The sequence below is a fragment of the Limulus polyphemus genome, unplaced genomic scaffold, assembly GCF_000517525.1.
Source record: "Limulus polyphemus unplaced genomic scaffold, Limulus_polyphemus-2.1.2 Scaffold5619, whole genome shotgun sequence".
Lineage (NCBI taxonomy): Eukaryota > Metazoa > Arthropoda > Merostomata > Xiphosura > Limulidae > Limulus > Limulus polyphemus.
The window spans coordinates 53,172-64,374 of record NW_013671229.1 but is presented as its reverse complement, the minus strand read 5'-3'; the positions used below and the strand labels follow the sequence as shown (position 1 = coordinate 64,374).

The following is an 11,203-nucleotide window of genomic DNA, read 5'->3' as shown; positions in this document are numbered from 1 at the left end:
ATGACGTCACTTTCATAACACCAACCACATGCATCTGGATGAAGTAACATAGTGTTTTGTTGGTTTCGGAAATTCGCGCTAAACTACACAAAATATTCCGGGCTGTCGGTGCTACTTAACCCTAATTTTGAACTGATAAGACCAAATTGTTTTTTTTTTTGTTTTTGTTTTGTCAAGTGCAATGGACTGTTTGTACTGTATCTATAACGGAACAGAAACCCGATTTTGAGCGTTATAAGACCTCAGATTCGCCGCTGAGCCACTGGAAAGGGCGGGGGGGGGGATTAAATGGAAGACGAATGGTTGGGAGAACGCACCTCCACGTTTTGGGCTACTCTTAATGGTCGACAGAACGCACCTTCCATGTCTTGGGCTACTCTTAATGGTCGGCAGAACGCACCTCCACGTCTTGGGCTACTCTTATTGATCGGCAGAACGCACCCATTTGTAGTTTACTACATGTTTACATCTCTAATCTACAAGAAGGTGGTTAATTTGTGAAATCATTACTACTGATATTTGTAGTTTACTACATGTTTACATGTCTAATCTACAAGAAGCTGGTTAATTTGTGAAATCATTACTACTGATATTTGTAGTTTACTACATGTTTACATCTCTAATCTACAAGAAGCTGGTTAATGTACTTTCTAGAACTTGTAAGTATAAAACCTGAATGAACATTAGGCCTACACGTAGATTTGCTTTTACAATCAATTTTCGGAACTATGGCCCTTTTGAATATCGGGCTGTAACCTTATTTCTTCTGACTGCTTTGGTTTAATTCTCTACGTTCTTCAGTATTAAAAAACTTTTACTGTTCTTTATTCGATTATTAACCTAGGTCACTATGACATTTCCGCCGAAAGCTTTTGACATTTATTACACTCTTAAGTCGTTTTTCATTTGAATAAAATCGAAGAATATAGTTCTTTAATTAATTTGTAGTAAAACGTTTCAACCTCGTTTTTATGTTCAGTCTTGAAGCGAGAAAATATTTCCTTTTTTGCTTTTCAATTCTAGATCTCGTTCATATTTCATTATATTTTTTATGTAAGAAATTCTGGCTTTGGATTTAAACATATTGGTAGACTGTAGGTAAAGTTTACTTTTTAATACAAACAACACCTGTGCTAGAGAGTATAATGGTACTGTTTGTTTCTTAAGGCAAACAACCTCTGTTCTAGTAAATATAAGATAAACATTTAATGATTTTTTTGCTAAAATGTGTACTGTCTAATCATTAGTTCATGCTCAGCCCGTTTCAAAACACTTCCTGAATGTGCAAATTGATTACATACACGACTCTCCAGACTAAAGTTTGGCTTATTCTGTTCGATAGTAAAATATAAGAAAGTTGTTAACAGGAAGGATTATTTGTTCATAAATAAACTAGGCTAGAGCAAGTGAAGCCATAATAGTAACGTAATCCACTGTTTTACATAATAGTAACGTAATCCACTGTTTTACTTGTGTGGTTAAAGGCTAACTTAACGTTTGACGGAAAACAACTAATACTACGTTGGACCGGGCGTGGATTAAATGTATAGCATGCTGGACTGTGAATCTGAAGGTCCTGTGTCCAGTTGCTGCTGTATAGCATGCTGGACTGTGAATCTGAAGGTCCTGTGTCCCGTTGCTGCTGTATAGCACGCTGGACTGTGAATCTGAAGGTCCTGTGTCCAGTTGCTGCTGTATAGCATGCTGGACTGTGAATCTGAAGGTCCTGTGTCACGTTGCTGCTGTATAGCACGCTGGACTGTGAATCTGAAGGTCCTGTGTCCAGTTGCTGCTGTATAGCATGCTGGACTGTGAATCTAAAGGTCCTGTGTCCAGTTGCTGCAAACATGCGATTCACACTTTTAGAGCCATGAAAAGTGATGGACACGTCCCTACAAGAGTAGCCCAAGACATGGAGGTGCGTTCTGTCGACCGTTAAGAGAAGCCCAAGACATGGAGGTACGTTCTGTCGACCATTAAGAGTAGCCCAAGACGTGAAGGTGCGTTCTGTCGACCGTTAAGAGTAGCCCAAGACGTGAATACAAGAAACTGGTTAATTTGTGAAATCATTACTACTGAGTAAAGTTTGATCAGTTCTTGATGTGACTGGGTTGATCAGTTCTTAAAGTGACCGGGTTGATCAGTTCTTGAATTGACCGGTTTGATTTTGATTAGCACTCCTGCAACAATACTTTCCATCTCTGCTGCTGGTACCACGCGCTCGAATAACCACCGCCGCACGTGCCCAGTGACGTATACACTACCCGTGAATGTGCACCATCCCTACGGGAGTTTCCACGGGATATTAATCCAACTGGATTAAAGTGAAAACAGGGTATTATTTAGTTAATTTAAAACTCATACCAATAAAAATTGTGAATATAAAAATAACAACATTAAACTATTGCAATGATATGCAATTACCCAAATATAGAAGTTATTATGTACATATACATTGTCACAAGAAGGATAAAAAGGAGCTTTTTCTGGATGGTAACGCTCTGGCGAAGTATGTCATGATATTAAAGACTGTTTAGTTTAGATATTATTGATTAGTTTATTTTGTGAGTGAATATTTTATTATTGTTTAGTTTTTGTTATAATGAGAGTTAAAAGCAGACGATTGTAGAAAGTTGTGTTTATCATTCATTGATGTTGAGACTATCGAACGTCACGTGCGGTACATTGACGTCGAGAATATAGAGATTTCTAGAAGGCGGGCAGACGATTAAGTGATAGAGATATAAATAATGTGAAACGAGCAGAAATGGCAGACTTCTGCTCTCAGAACAGAGTAAAGCTACAGGATAGGAAAAGTTCGGCTTGAAGTTAACTACCGTAAAAGTGATAGGCCTAACGTTTAATATGTTAAGAGTAAAACTAACAGTAGAAAAGGAGATAAGAAACATAATTTATTCCGTCAACGCGTAGTTCTAGAGTAATTGAATCAGCCTGTGTACACTTTGACAAAAGGAACAGAGGATCTTCAGAAGAATAAGGACCAAACGAATATGGTAACTTGCTACATATGACCCAGGGGTAATTCATTAGGGGCGGCTACATATGACCCAGGGGCCTCTCATTAGGTACGGCTACATATGACCCAGGGGGAGTTCATTAGGGACAGCTACATATGACCCAGGGGTAATTCATTAGGGACGGCTACATATGACCCAGGGGTAATTCATTAGGGACGGCTACACATGACCCAGGGGTCTCTCGTTAGGGACGGCTACACATGACCCAGGGGTGCCTCATTAGGTACAGGTACACATGACCCAGGGGTAATTCATTAAGGACGGCTACACATGACCCAGGAGTACCTCATTAGGTACAGGTATACATGACCCAGGGGTACCTCATTAGGTTCAGGTTCACATGACCCAGGGGTAATTCATTAAGGACGGCTACATATGACCCAGGGGTCTCTCATGAGGGACGGCTACAAGCTTGTACAGAGATTAAGAAAGAGTCGTTCATTGTTACAGGCAGACTTTTATTGAGCGATTGAGACAGACAGGCGATCATCGTTGCTTAATGTGAAAGATTCTTTGTTTGATAAATCTACGAGATGAAATTTAAAAACTGGCATCTGGACATGAAATGTATAAACGAAGACAGAAACGTGTCTGTAAACAGTGAACGAAGGCAGAATTGTGTGCTTTGTTCAGTGGAAACAACATGCGTGTTTCAAATTATTTCACTTTCTTTATCATGCAAGAAACACCACTTCTGTGGGGGAGGGGGGGGAGGTTCAACCATAATTATTTTTGTTTCGTATAACGTAACTGGTGCTTGCAATAATAATTCAATTATTTAAGTACCATCGTAAATACACTTAAAAAATTAACGCTAACAGCTTGAAGAGTGGATCATCGTCACCATCGTTAGGACCTCTTGAATTAGCGCAAGACTGGTTTACTGTCAACACCAGGGGGAGGGTGAAAAGAATTCATTCATTTGTTCTATCCAGCGCCAGACTAAACACTTAAGGTCAAGTACTCTTTTTCTAACCAATTTTAATCAATTTTTAAGAATTTGTTATAATTGTAATTTAGCCTTGCAACCTGGTTATAGGCAAACAAACACTACATTCAGGGTTAACTTAAAGACTCTTAGATTACTAAAGGTTTAGTTGGAAAAGATCCTTAGAAAAACTGCAGTAAATGTGCATTGTGTCCTTATAGAGAGAGCAGTGTGGTAGATAAATGTAGAGAACAGTGTGGTAGATAAATGTAGAGAACAGTGTGGTAGATAAATGTAGAGAACAGTGAAGTAGATAAATATAGTGAACAGTGAAGTACATAAATGTAGAGAACAGTGAAGTAAATAAATGTAGAGAACAGTGAAGTAGATAAATATAGAGAACAGTGAATACATAAATGTAGAGAACAGTGTGGTAGATAAATGTACAGAACAGTGAAGTAGATAAATATAGTGAACAGTGAAGTAGATAAATGTAGAGAACAGTGTGGTAGATAAATGTACAGAACAGTAAAGTTGATAAATGTAGAGAACAGTGTGGTAGATAAATGTAGAGAACAGTGAAGTTGATAAATATAGTGAACAGTGAAGTAGATAAATGTAGAGAACAGTGAAGTTGATAAATATAGTGAACAGTATGGTAGATAAATGTAGAGAACAGTGTGGTAGATAAATGTACAGAACAGTGAAGTTGATAAATATAGTGAACAGTGAAGTAGATAAATGTAGAGAACAGTGAGGTAGATAAATGTACAGAACAGTGAATCAGATAAATGTAGAGGACAGTGTGGTAGATAAATGTAGAGGACAGTGTGGTAGATAAATGTACAGAACAGTAAAGTTGATAAATGTAGAGAACAGTGTGGTAGATAAATGTAGAGAACAGTGAGTTGATAAATATAGTGAACAGTGAAGTTGACAAATATAGTGAACAGTGAAGCAGATAAATGTAGAGAACAGTGTGGATAAATGTAGAGAGCAGTGTGGTAGATAAATGTAGAGAACAGTGAAGTTGATAAATATAGTGAACAGTGAAGTAGATAAATGTAGAGAACAGTGAAGTAGATAAATGTAGAGAACAGTGAAGTAGATAAATATAGTGAACAGTGAAGTAGATAAATGTAGAGAACAGTGAAGTAGATAAATATAGTGAACAGTGAAGTAGATAAATGTAGAGAACAGTGAAGTTGATAAATGTAGAAAACAGTGAAGTAGATAAATGTAGAGAACATTTAAAAACCAGTATAATGTGGTTTATCCATGGGCCTTCTGGTGCTTTAAAACCCAGTATAATGTGGTTTATCCATGGGCCTTCTGGTGCTTTAAAAACCAGTATAATATAGTTTATCCATCGGTCTTCTGGTGCTTTAAAAGCCAGTATAATGTGGTTTATCTATGGGCCTTCTGGTACTTTAAAAACCAGTATAATGTGGTTTATCTATGGGCCTTCTGATACTTTAAAAACCAGTATAATGTGGTTTGTCCATGGGCCTTCTGGTACTTTAAAACCAGTATAATGTTGTTTATCCATGGGCCTTCTGGTGCTTTAAAAACTGTATAATGTGGTTTATCTATGGGCCTTCTGGTACTTTAAAAACTGTATAATATAGTTTATCCATCGGTCTTCTGATACTTTAGAAACTAGTATAATATAGTTTATCCATGGGCCTTCTGATACTTTAAAAACTAATATAATATAGTTTATTCTTGAGCCTTCTGATACTTTAAAACCAGTATAATGTGGTTTATCCATGGGCCTTCTGATACTTTAAAAACTAGTGTTATGTTCCTTTCCTTGTTGCATAAAATATGAAAATATTTAAACATCTAAAAGTGTTCCCAGAACAATCTTACTATAATGGACGAAGCGTGTATGTCAGTATCTACGTATATTACCAAAACTCCTGCGCCCTCTATTGAATGACACCACAAATAAAAATCGATAAAATTTTCACACTTTGGATTTTCAAGATTCAGACAATTAGAAGAATAACTGCGGTATGTGTAACAATCTTTTCTTTATTATAGAACACAATTTTAAATAAAAGTACTCTCCTCATAACAAGAACAGGACTTTCACTAGAACTGTACGTGAGGGTTTGATAATATCTTTGTTAATGTAAGTTTTAAATGTAGTACTGAGAAACTGGAGCTCTTTAAAAAAAACTTTCAATAAACGGAACCACTTTTAATATATAAAGACATTACAGTTTACAGCAGTAAAATTCATGAAAATTTTAAGCTCTGGACATTGAATCATTTTGATGCAATGAGTTGCGTATGACTAAAGAGCACAATCCGAACACGTTTTCCGTGCAATACTTCCCAGACAAGAAATTTTCTCTTTAAAGAAAATGTTCACTTTTTATACCTTTTTTTCAATGAGGTATGAATACTACGATTAGTAATTACTAGGACAAACATGGCGGCGTTTCTGCTGGTATATAGTAAATTGAATCTCAACAAAACGTTTGTCGGGTTGTAGCAGTCACTCCTTTCTAGAGCACTAATCTGGATGTTGTGAAGCGCCCGTGACTCACGTGGTCTGTATTTCACGTGCAGCTACTAGAAATAATGGCGTACTAGCTACGTCTCAGCCTCGAAGCAAGAGGAGAAATGTTGGAAGGACAAGTAACAAGTCACTCTTGTTGTCCAAAACGAGTAGCGCATGCATCCTGTTGTCTCAATACAGCAGCCGCTACTATATATCAACCTAAATGTGGTTCTAATTAGCTGTGTATTAGTACCGCAATGGTATAACATAGAACGGCTGGCTGATCATTGGTTGTATTTTAAATACTCTAGCTTCTGTACCCCTCTCTGGTGGCTGAATGGCGGTAAGCTTGAGGGCTTACGTCGCTCAAATTAGAAGTTCGATTCCTGTGATGAGAAAAGCCTTTATGCAGATTTACGCTAAAGAACAAACAAAAACTGGTTTTTATACGGTTCTTCCAACCAGTTTTTATACGGTAATTTATTGTTATTGGCATTTCATTATTAAAACGGTACAGAATGCTTTGTTTGGAGGTCTTTAATTGGAAGAGGAAAACTTCATAAAATATGCCGAGTTTACATGACTTTTAATAAACCTTGAAAGGGTAGACGTTGATATCAGCGACTTCTGGTGGCAGCTAAGAGGTTAATACATTACACCCCAACCCCCTTATCCGTATCCCAAGGCTTTCTTGCAATGCTTTTACTCGAGTCACCCTCCAGTGGAGATAAAAGAAAATGCACGTTTTTTTGTTTCGAAACTATTGTAAGTGGTATGAAGTCAGCGAAAATGCATAGTTTTTGCATTTTAAAAAATCTTTACAACCTTCAATACAGCTTCAAGATAAGCCTAAAAAACTGGAAACCTCTGCTCGTATGGATCGATTAGAATTCGCCAGAAAAGAAAATTCGTTGACCAAAATACAGTAGTTGCTTTTTTAAACCTTAAAGTTGGTTTAATTCTGGTGAATTTGGGAAATGATATGCATGCTAGCTTTTTGAAATAAACGTGCTATTTTCAGCATATTTGTAATTATTATTTAAATTCCAGTTTCATACTTCATAAAGTTTAACTTGTTAACCTTTGATATTAACCTTCATAAAATTTAAAACGTTAACCTTCATAACGTATAATACGTATTAATAGCCTCATAAAGTTTAAAATACTAACTTTTGTAAGGTATAACATGTGTTATTAGCTTTCATAAAACTTATTATTCGTCTTCATAAAATGTAACACATGTTCTTATCCTTCATAAACTACAGTATGTTCTTATCCTTCATAAGTTATATTACGTTCTTATCCTTCATAAAATACAGTATGTTCTTATCCTTAATAAAGTGTAACACATGTTCTTATCCTTCATAAGTTATATTACGTTCTTACCCTTCATAAAATACAGTATGTTCCTATCCATCATAAAGTGTAACACATGTTCTTATCCTTCATAAAGTACAGTATTTTCTTATCCTTCATAAGTTATATTACGTTCTTATCCTTCATAAACTACAGTATGTTCTTATCCATAATAAAGTGTAACACATGTTCTTATCCTTCATAAAGTACAGTATGTTCTTATCCTTCATAAGTTATATTACGTTCTTACCCTTCATAAAATACAGTATGTTCCTATCCATCATAAAGTGTAACACATGTTCTTATCCATCATAAAGTGTAACACACACATGTTCTTATCCACCATAAAGTATAACACATGTTCTTATCCATCATAAGTTATAATACGTTCTTATCCTTCATAAGGTACAGTTTGTTCTTATCCTTCATAAGTTATATTACGTTCTTATCCTTCATAAAGTACAGCATGTTCCTATCCATCATAAAGTGTAACACATGTTCTTATCCACCATAAAGTGTAACACATGTTATTATCCTTCATAAAATACAGTATGTTCCTATCCATAATAAAGTATAACACATGTTCTTATCCATCATAAGTTATATTACGTTCTTATCCTTCATAAATTATATTATGTTCTTATCCTTCATAAATTATATTATGTTCTTATCCTTCATAAGTTATATTATGTTATTATTATTCCGAAATTGCTTGTTGAAGCAATAACTTTTTTCTTTTTTGTGTTTTGATATGAAATAAAAATACGATATGTAAATATGTAATGAGAAAAGAAAAATAACAGTTTGGAAATTTTGTTATCAAAATCAGCAAAGCTTTGAAAAGAACGTTTAATTAAGTCTTCGGACATTGGGGACAAAAATAACAGTTTTAGAAAGATTCGGGGTTCAGAGTTAACTTATTTGTGTTGATAAATGCTGCAGCTATGTTACTACTATTATTTTACTTAAATATAAATATTTAACATGGCAGGCTACCAAGACAGTTTTACCGACGCACGAGAGTCTCTAACTTAATGTAAATATTATCAAACGTAGGCAAAAATAACACATTCTGCAATTAGAATAGACACCCTAGAAAAAAGGAATAGACTCTTCCATTAGAGGCAGCCAGATATCGTGCGTGTGTGGTTTTTGAGTATTTTACACTTGGTTGATGGTAGCGAACGTGTGTGTGGTGAGAAGTAAACGGTATTAACATTCTGGTTCAGTGCACCGGTTCTTCCGTGAATCACAACGGAACAAGTGAACTTTAGATCGGTCTTTGAAAATCAGCAGTCAGCGAACATGTAAACCAGAAAACAGTTTAACTGAATGTTTACTACGACTACCGTGTTAAAAAATCGGAAACCAACGGACAAATAGAAGTAAAACTTAGAAGATAAACTAACCCTATTAATAACGAACACATCAACGAAGATTCGGTTTAGTAAGGTAAGCGTTATTTTTGTTTGGTAGAACCATGCATGATTCCATTTTATCAATATTTAATCAGACTCGTGCAGTTATATGACCACAGGTGGAATTTTGGATTCTGTGATTTTGTTGAGTTAACTGGGCGTGGTAGATGAATTATAATTTAATAGTGTAGTATTAGGGTGGTAGGCGTGGAAGAAGGAATATCTGGCCCTTTTTTGGGGAATAAATGTGCTAAGACTCAGAGTAAACTTAAAGATTAAAAAAAAGTTTATATAACTATCTAGTCCTAGATCATAGATGGATTTAAGTTGGGTGCTACTCACATCATTTGTCTTTACTTTGTAAGGAATGTTACCATAAACCTTGCTATATAAGTGAGCTTTTGGCTGCTGTTTTGAATGCGATAATATTCGAGGTCAGTACCAGAAAAATTTTGCTTTAAATAACGAAATTCTTTGCTTACGCATTTAACAGTTACAGGCATTTTTGGTTGTAGCACGAAGTGATTCTCCAAAGAAAAATGTTTTAGTTAATTAAGAAATTGGTAATTGAGAACATCATTGCTACTGACATTTGTAGTTTACTACATGTTTACATGTCTAATGGAACTGATCAAATAGGTCACTTTAAGAACTGATCAACCCGGTCACTTCAAGAACTGATCAAACAGGTCACTTTAAGAACTGATCATCCCGGTCACTTCGAGAACTGATCAAAATACATAGTACTTTTTCTTCACCTATCCAAGCGTAAATACAAATCTTTTAAATTCCAGCAGAGCCCAGGAAGTAGGGGTTTCTCCTGCGAACAATAAAGCCCACAAACATTGCGGTACGGTAGAGATATGCGTTGTTCTGGCAACCATAACTACGTGATTAAACACCAGGATATAACAGTGGCTTTCATTACAATTAGTGGCAAATTCTCATTTCTTGTCGAATAGCATAGTACTACCGATGTACCAAAACGTAAACACATAAAAATATGCTTAATATCAAAACGTAAACACATAAAAATATACTTAACACCAAAACGTAAACACATGAAAACATACTTAACACCACAACGTAAACACATGAAAACATACTTAACACCACAACGTAAACACATGAAAACATGCTTAACACCACAACGTAAACACATGAAAACATACTTAACACCAAAACGTAAAGATATAAAAAGATACTTAACAAAACACCAAAACGTAAACATATAAAAACAATACTTAATAGTAAGTACAGCGCGAATAACTTTAAACGCATACATATATATTATATTATATATAAAACCTTATTACTAGTTACTAGTATTATAGTGAGTATCTACCCCCACAAACGTGGCATAGTAGGTATCCAACCCTCATAACTATGGTACAGATAGTATCCAGCCCAATAAGTGTGGTATGTTCGGTAACCATCACAACTGTCTGACCGTTCACTAAAAACAGGAGTTCCTGGTTCAGTTTATCTCTGTTACTTATACAGGAATACTGTGTTCTAGACAGTCTGACCTTTCACTAAAAACAGGAGTTCCTGGTTCAGTTTATCTCTGTTACTTATACAGGAATACTGTGTTCTAGACAGTCTGACCGTTCACTAAAAACAGGAGTTTCTGGTTCAGTTTATCTCTGTTACTTATACAGGAATACCGTATTCTAGACAGTCTGACCGTTCACTAAAAACAGGAGTTCCTGGTTCAGTTTATCTCTGTTACTTATACAGGAATACTGTGTGCTAGATAGTCTGACCGTTCACTAAAAACAGGAGTTCCTGGTTCAGTTTATCTCTGTTACTTATACAGGAATACTGTGTTCTAGACAGTCTGACCGTTCACTAAAAACAGGAGTTCCTGGTTCAGTTTATCTCTGTTACTTATACAGGAATACCGTGTTCTAAACAGTCTGACCGTTCACTAAAAACAGGAGTTCCTGGT

General features: G+C 35.7%; 1 long non-coding RNA gene across 1 annotated transcript in view; it reads left to right on the top strand.

Moving 5' to 3' along the window:
- The first annotated feature begins 9,006 nt into the window (after positions 1-9,006).
- LOC111089229 overlaps positions 9,007-11,203 on the top strand; it is a 14,980-nt gene continuing 12,783 nt past the window's right edge. The window contains exon 1 of the long non-coding RNA XR_002613532.1: positions 9,007-9,286. This is a non-coding gene — a long non-coding RNA (uncharacterized LOC111089229). The remainder of the gene's footprint in view (positions 9,287-11,203) is intronic.